Raw genomic sequence first — 6,000 nt, 5'->3', positions numbered from 1 at the left:
AGTGGCAATCCTTTTCCTGCTTGTGTCTGTGCCTCTGTGCGTGTGGCCAGGCATTTGTGAATATGCCGCTTGCTAATGAAGACTGCAGTACAGTGCTAATGTCTCTTGGTGTCACGCGTGTCTCTGTGTACCTGTGTGGTTAATGAGGACAGCAGCAGTGTGCAGCACCTCAGTCTGTGTGCTGTTTCCCTGCGCACATGTGCGGTTAATAAAAGCCACAAATAATGCTAATTCTTTGTAGATGCATTTGCATTGTTAGTGGAGTCTGCAATAAAGCACTGAAACCTTCGTGTACGGTTATGTGCCAGTAATGTAGGTACAGTTTGATACAGTTTGTGTTTATGTGTACAGATAGTGCTGCTTATGTAGACAGTTCTAGCTTGTGTCTGAGTAAAACACGTTCAGTGTTGCTGATTTAAACTAGTAATGAGCTATTTATCATTTTGGCAACACATGCTGGTTTGTTGAACACTTTTGTGGGGCCTGAGGGAGGGAAATGTTGGCAGTCAGAGACTGATGCTCTCTGAGCAGCGGGGCATGGAAGGACATGTTAAGCCAGGTATGAAGATCTCCACTATGCACCATCCTGCCCGCCCCATCGCCAAATATTTGAAATGTTTTATTTCCTTCCAATGCAGAATGAAAAAAGACTGAAATCACAGAAGTTGCCATAGAGCAGGACTGTCAGCGCTCAGGCACCTCTTCCCATCCAGGTGAGTGTTCCACTACAGGGCTTTTAGAGTGCTGTGCAGACCCCTGTGTGTTCATGGAATGACATTTAACAGATGAATGTGGCAGTGTGAGTGTCTCTGTATTGACAGGGAAAGGCATATTCTTCATGTCTATATTTTAGGTGCTAACATAGCAAGAAAAAATTCTAGTTCAGCTAAGGGCTAGCATAGCTCTCTGGCATGTATGTGGCAAAGGAAGGTGTTTTGTCTGTTTACGCTGTTGGAAAACCAAGTTTTAAAAGCTAAAGCTGTCAAACTGATGTACTTCTGCCTGCAGAGTAGAGATGGGTATGGTTTGTCCGTGAGCAGGTGTTTCAGCATCGCTTTGTGTCTGTTTGCCTGCGTGTGCATCGCAGGACTTGCTGCACTGCGTTCTTGTGCGAAGAGGGGCACGGGGGGTGAGGATGGGCTCACACGTGTGTGCCTGTCTGTGCCTGGAGGGCTGTCGGAAATGCCGCCGAGGAGAATCGTGTTATTGTCTGAGTGCTGGTACGCAGCACTGACTGATAACTCCCTGCAGTTTGCTGGGCTCTGCTGTGTGATTGATTGAGCACCGTCCCTCACAGCAGCATGGGCTCTGCTCACACCACCGGCAAAGTTAGAAAAAGAGATTTTTCCCTTAACCATACACTGGCAGTTTTCAACAGAATTGCTAACCCCACACCATCACTTTCTCTGCAGAAACCTCCATCACTGGCAGAGATGTGCAAAGCTGGTGGAATGTAATTTTACTTCAGCAGCCTCATTAAATTTGCATTCCTTGGAGCCCCACAAGGAAGATGATGGTCTGGCTTTGTCTGCCTGGCTTCCTGTTCACTTTGGGTGATGCATCAGAAAGAGCTTTGCCTCTGACACAGCCGCCAGCCTGGAGACAGGCTCAGGTGACGGGCCTGTTTTACTGTGCTGATCTCTATTTGTTATTGACTTGACAAATCTATCTAAAAACTGGGGTAAGGGATATTTTTCCTAGGCACCATCAACACTCAAATAAGCAAGAATATGCTTAGGTCACCTCCGTAATGTAGCCTGATTAAAAGCCATTCTCATCAGGTCGCTGTTCAGCAATTTACTGACATAATCCTGCTCTTGCAGGATTGTAGTAACAGGTCAACCCAGTAAAAGGCCAAGGATGGGGGGAATGTTATTCTCTCCCTGCCTCCAAAACCAGAGTGAGTCACAGAAGAGAGCACAATAAGTAAATGCAAGACCACTGTATCCAGCACAGTCATTAGACACCTTCTGTCAACACTGAGCAAAGCCCCTGTACTCAGGGATGTCTTTATCATAAATAGGACTATTTCGGCTCCTGAAAGCCAAGGTAAGGGTCCCTGGACAAGTCAGATGGCAAGCTGTGCAGAATGCCTAGCTGCAGAAGGGGCAAGCATGAATATAAAAAAAAGAGATTTCCTCTACCACCCTAGTTAATAGCCTTGCTACCTCCCAGTTAATGATTTAATTTGGGGATTGTTGCTGCACACCTCTGCCACTGAATGTGTATACATGTCTCCTACATGGAGCATTTATTTAGCGGCGAGAGTACCAGCAAGGAAACCAGAGGAGTCCTTTCCAGAGTCCTGGCTCTTAACACGGGGTGTCCCTGCCGCACCGGCCCGTCCCTGCAAAAGTTTCTGGCATTTCTGTTCCAAGATGTGGCCGGTACCGGGGTGGTGGGTAGCACCTGCCCTTGGCAGAGCCGGATTCCCGCAGCCCCATTTCCTTCCCTCTTCACACGGCAAACCAAGGGCTCCCCCTGAGGGCGGGCAGGGCAGTCCCGGGGTGCGCCCGCATCCCCGGGAGGCTCCAAGCGCTCCCCGGGGGGCTCCCCCGTTTCCTGCCCCCTCCGAGGAGGAACGCACGGGCGAGCGGGCACCGGGGACCGTCCCCAGGCGCCCTGTGCCGCTCCCCCCGCGACCGGCGGAAGCGGCCGCCCGTCCTGCCGCTCGGGGCCGGGCCCCGCCGCGGGGCTGCCTCCCCGCCGCCGCTGCCGCACCGGGGGCCGGCGCAGGCGGGGGCCGCGCACGGGGCAGGGTTTATAGCGCGGCCGCAGCGCCGCCCGCAGCCCGGCAGGGCGGCGGCGGCGGCAGCGGGCAGCGGCCGCGCCCGGGCACGGAGCTCCGCACCGGCGCAGCGGCGGGGGCTGGCGGCCGCCCTCCCCTCCGCCCCCGGGGGCCGGCGGGCTGGGCTAGTAGTCGGCCGCGGCGAACGGCGGAGCGGCATTAAAAAGCGGCGGCTGCTGCTCGCTGCGCTGGCACCCGCCGGCGAGGCCGGGTGAGGACTGCGGGGACCGGGACCCGCCGCTGCTGGGCGGGGGGACGCGGCGCTGCTGGGCGGGCATCCGATACCGCGGTACCCGGCTCTGCCCCGGCATCGCTGCGAGCCCACGGCTGCTGCCGCCCGGGCGGGCGGAGGTGAGTGATGCGCTCCGCGAAGCGGCCCCGGGAGAAGGGGGGCGTGTACTGGGGGGGCTGTGGGGCACAGCCATCACCCGCTGTACCGTCTCCGCGCTGCCTGCTGCCAGCCCCCGGGCGCTCGGCTCTGCCGGTGAAGGTCGCCGGGGGGGGCAGGTCGGGGTCCCGCTGTGGCAGGTGGTGGTTAGAGGAGAGCACAGCTTGCAGTCGCATCCCTTCTTCACGCTCCCCAGTTTACTTTTTTTTTTAAACCCTCTACCTCCCCCCCCCCCTTTTTTTTTTTTGCTGCGAATACAACAGATAAATCCCTCAGTTGTGTGTTTAGCCAACTCTCCCTGGAAGCTCTGGAGAGTTCATGAATATGCAGAAAGGAGAGCGTTTCCCGGGGAGGCTGCCTCTATAATAAGCTGATTGAGCTGTGCCTGCAGCAGGGCTGTTCTCCTGAGGGAAAAGTTGGGCGCCAGAACTGAGCAGCTTTGTGTCCCCGACTTCACGGAGGGCTGGCCAGCATCCCTGAGGAGGAGGAGAGCCAGCAGAGGCATTCTCCATGCTCAGGGATGTTAGCAGGTCCAGCCAGGCAAGATCGTCGTCTCTGCCAACAGTTGGTGTCAAATGTTTGTCTAGAAGATGTAGAAAATCATGTACCTGGCACATGTAAGGTAGCCTTCCTGTTTTATACTGGCCTGCGTAGAAATTGTTCCTTCCTAAAAACCCCAGGTCAGTTACTTAGTAAAGACATTACATTGCTTAGCAACAGTCCCAACTGCAGCCCAGTCCCAGGCCCTTGCTATTCTGTGGTCTCCAGAGACACGCCAGAAAAGCAGCCTGTGTCCTGGAGAAGTCCTGGAGAAAATTAACTGTTCCATGTTCTTTCCTATTTGGTGATGTGATGATCCAACCAAAAGAGTGGGGCTGGTTGCCACTGCCCAGGTATTTGAAGACACTTGAGGGGGGTGGGAGCTGCTGGGAGCTGAGAATATCTGAAAACCTGTGGGACAGAGGGAGCAAGATGAAAGTGGTGGGTCCCTTGGGCATGTGCAGGACCTTGCATCTGCCTTGTCGCTGCATCCTGTGTCACTTGCACTTTTGTTTTGTGCACAGGCACAGCAGCGTGCTGGTTAGCAACCTTAGCTTATGCAATTATTAGGATAGTATTTTGACAGCTGTGCTGAGTCTGTTAGGGTTTAATGTAATATGCAAGCAAGTAAGTTCCTTTAAAACAAGGCTGATGCGTGCCTTCTGCTGCAGCTGCAAGACATGACTCAAGTTAAGTGGGATGAGGGCTTGTGTATTGGAAGAGAAATACTTTTATAATTCAAATGACAGAATAAACACACAGACTTTTTGCTCACAAAACCACATGTGCATATACACAAAATCTGCTACCTTAAAAGCTGATATCTTTAAAACAATTTTCCTGTGAAAATTTGTGTGAGCCTTTGAAACTAGCTTTCTATTCTCACCAGTAAAACTTTGCTTGGGGACAATTATTTTTTCCTCTTCCTCCCCAACAACCTTGTGAAGTGTTGATAAAGATATTACCCACAGCATCAGCTTCTTTTGATTGCTCTTTTAGGCTGCGTGTCTAGATGGAAACCTAGCAACACAACAACTGTGTTGAAGGGTGATGTTTCAATAGCTACACTTCTTCTGTCACACTGGATGCATCTTCAGAGGTTAGGCTCATCAAGGCAGTCTCTTTACCCCTTTGGACCCTTATAGTTTGATTCCCTAAGCCTGAAATAAAACAGACCTGGGCTAGCGAAAAAGACAATGAAGATGGAATGGAAATGCTTAATATGATAAAAGATCCATTCCTCCTTTCTTCCTGCTGCCCTGTGAATATCTGCTGTATTCCCATGGGGAGAATACTCCACTAGGGAGGGAGAATGCCCATCTAATAGAAAAATGATTCAAGGGGAAACTAGCCATCAGCATTTGTGACTGTTTCACCTAGACTCACATGGGGAAAAGCTAAGGGACAAATGCCCTGTAGCAATATGTAACAGTATAATATGAAGAACCAGACTGGCATTTGGGAAGTGGCATCAGCATCATTTCAATCGCATGATGTGGTGAAGATTGTGATTCCGTTTCTGGAGTGTACAGGGCCAAATTCATCCTCAGAGGTAAAAAAACCTCAAAAAACCCAAACCAACAAACTGAAGTCAATGACACTTTTTTAGATTTACCTCACTGGCTATACTCTCCTGTTCTTAGCTGTGTTGCCAAATGCCCTTGTTATGCATCCTGTCTCTTTACAACAGCAGAGTAAGGTGCTGTTGCAGGGAGTCAAGGTGACAATATCTGACTGGCTTTGTGTAATTTGGGGGCACAGAAATGATGGATTTCACACTGGTGAAAATGTCTGTTAGTTTTCAGGTGTTTGGGGAGAATGCCTTTGCTAGGTGCTAAAAATTCCCTCAATACCTAGTATGTCCTTGGCCACACCTCCCAAGATCTTGTACTTTTTCAGTGTTAATGAATTAAACATCACAAATGCCTTTGTCAGGCCAATAGAAAAAGTGGTTAAGTTATAGGAGAACTTTGACCACTTCTGTACCTGTCATTTCCAAACTGTCAATGAGAAGCATTTTTAACGAGCTGTATTGTGCAGGAGTTTACGGGGGCAGCTGTGACATGTATGTATGTATATGTGACTGTATAGCATGAGAGGGATGGGATGTGTGCATTTTGGTATGGCGCTGGGGGTGCGTGTGAATATGGTGTTAACATTTTGCATCCAAAAAACCACAGCACATCTGAAATCCTCTTGTGATGCCGGTGCTCTGAGATAAGTGCTGCTTATACAAAGACTTGCCTGTTGGGTACAAGTACTTAATAAGTAAGCTTGACTGAAA

At 50.8% G+C, this 6,000-nt stretch overlaps 1 protein-coding gene across 1 annotated transcript in view; it reads left to right on the top strand.

Moving 5' to 3' along the window:
* Nucleotides 1–2,804: 2,804 nt before the first annotated feature.
* Nucleotides 2,805–6,000, top strand: part of DISP3 (dispatched RND transporter family member 3) — a 43,131-nt gene continuing 39,935 nt past the window's right edge. Inside the window, exon 1 of the mRNA XM_063353705.1 lies at nt 2,805–3,139. The gene's annotated coding sequence lies outside the window, so the exon portion shown is untranslated. The remainder of the gene's footprint in view (nt 3,140–6,000) is intronic.

The sequence above is a fragment of the Chroicocephalus ridibundus genome, chromosome 16, assembly GCF_963924245.1.
Source record: "Chroicocephalus ridibundus chromosome 16, bChrRid1.1, whole genome shotgun sequence".
Classification (NCBI taxonomy): Eukaryota; Metazoa; Chordata; class Aves; order Charadriiformes; family Laridae; genus Chroicocephalus; species Chroicocephalus ridibundus.
This window is presented reverse-complemented; position numbering and strand designations above follow the sequence as displayed.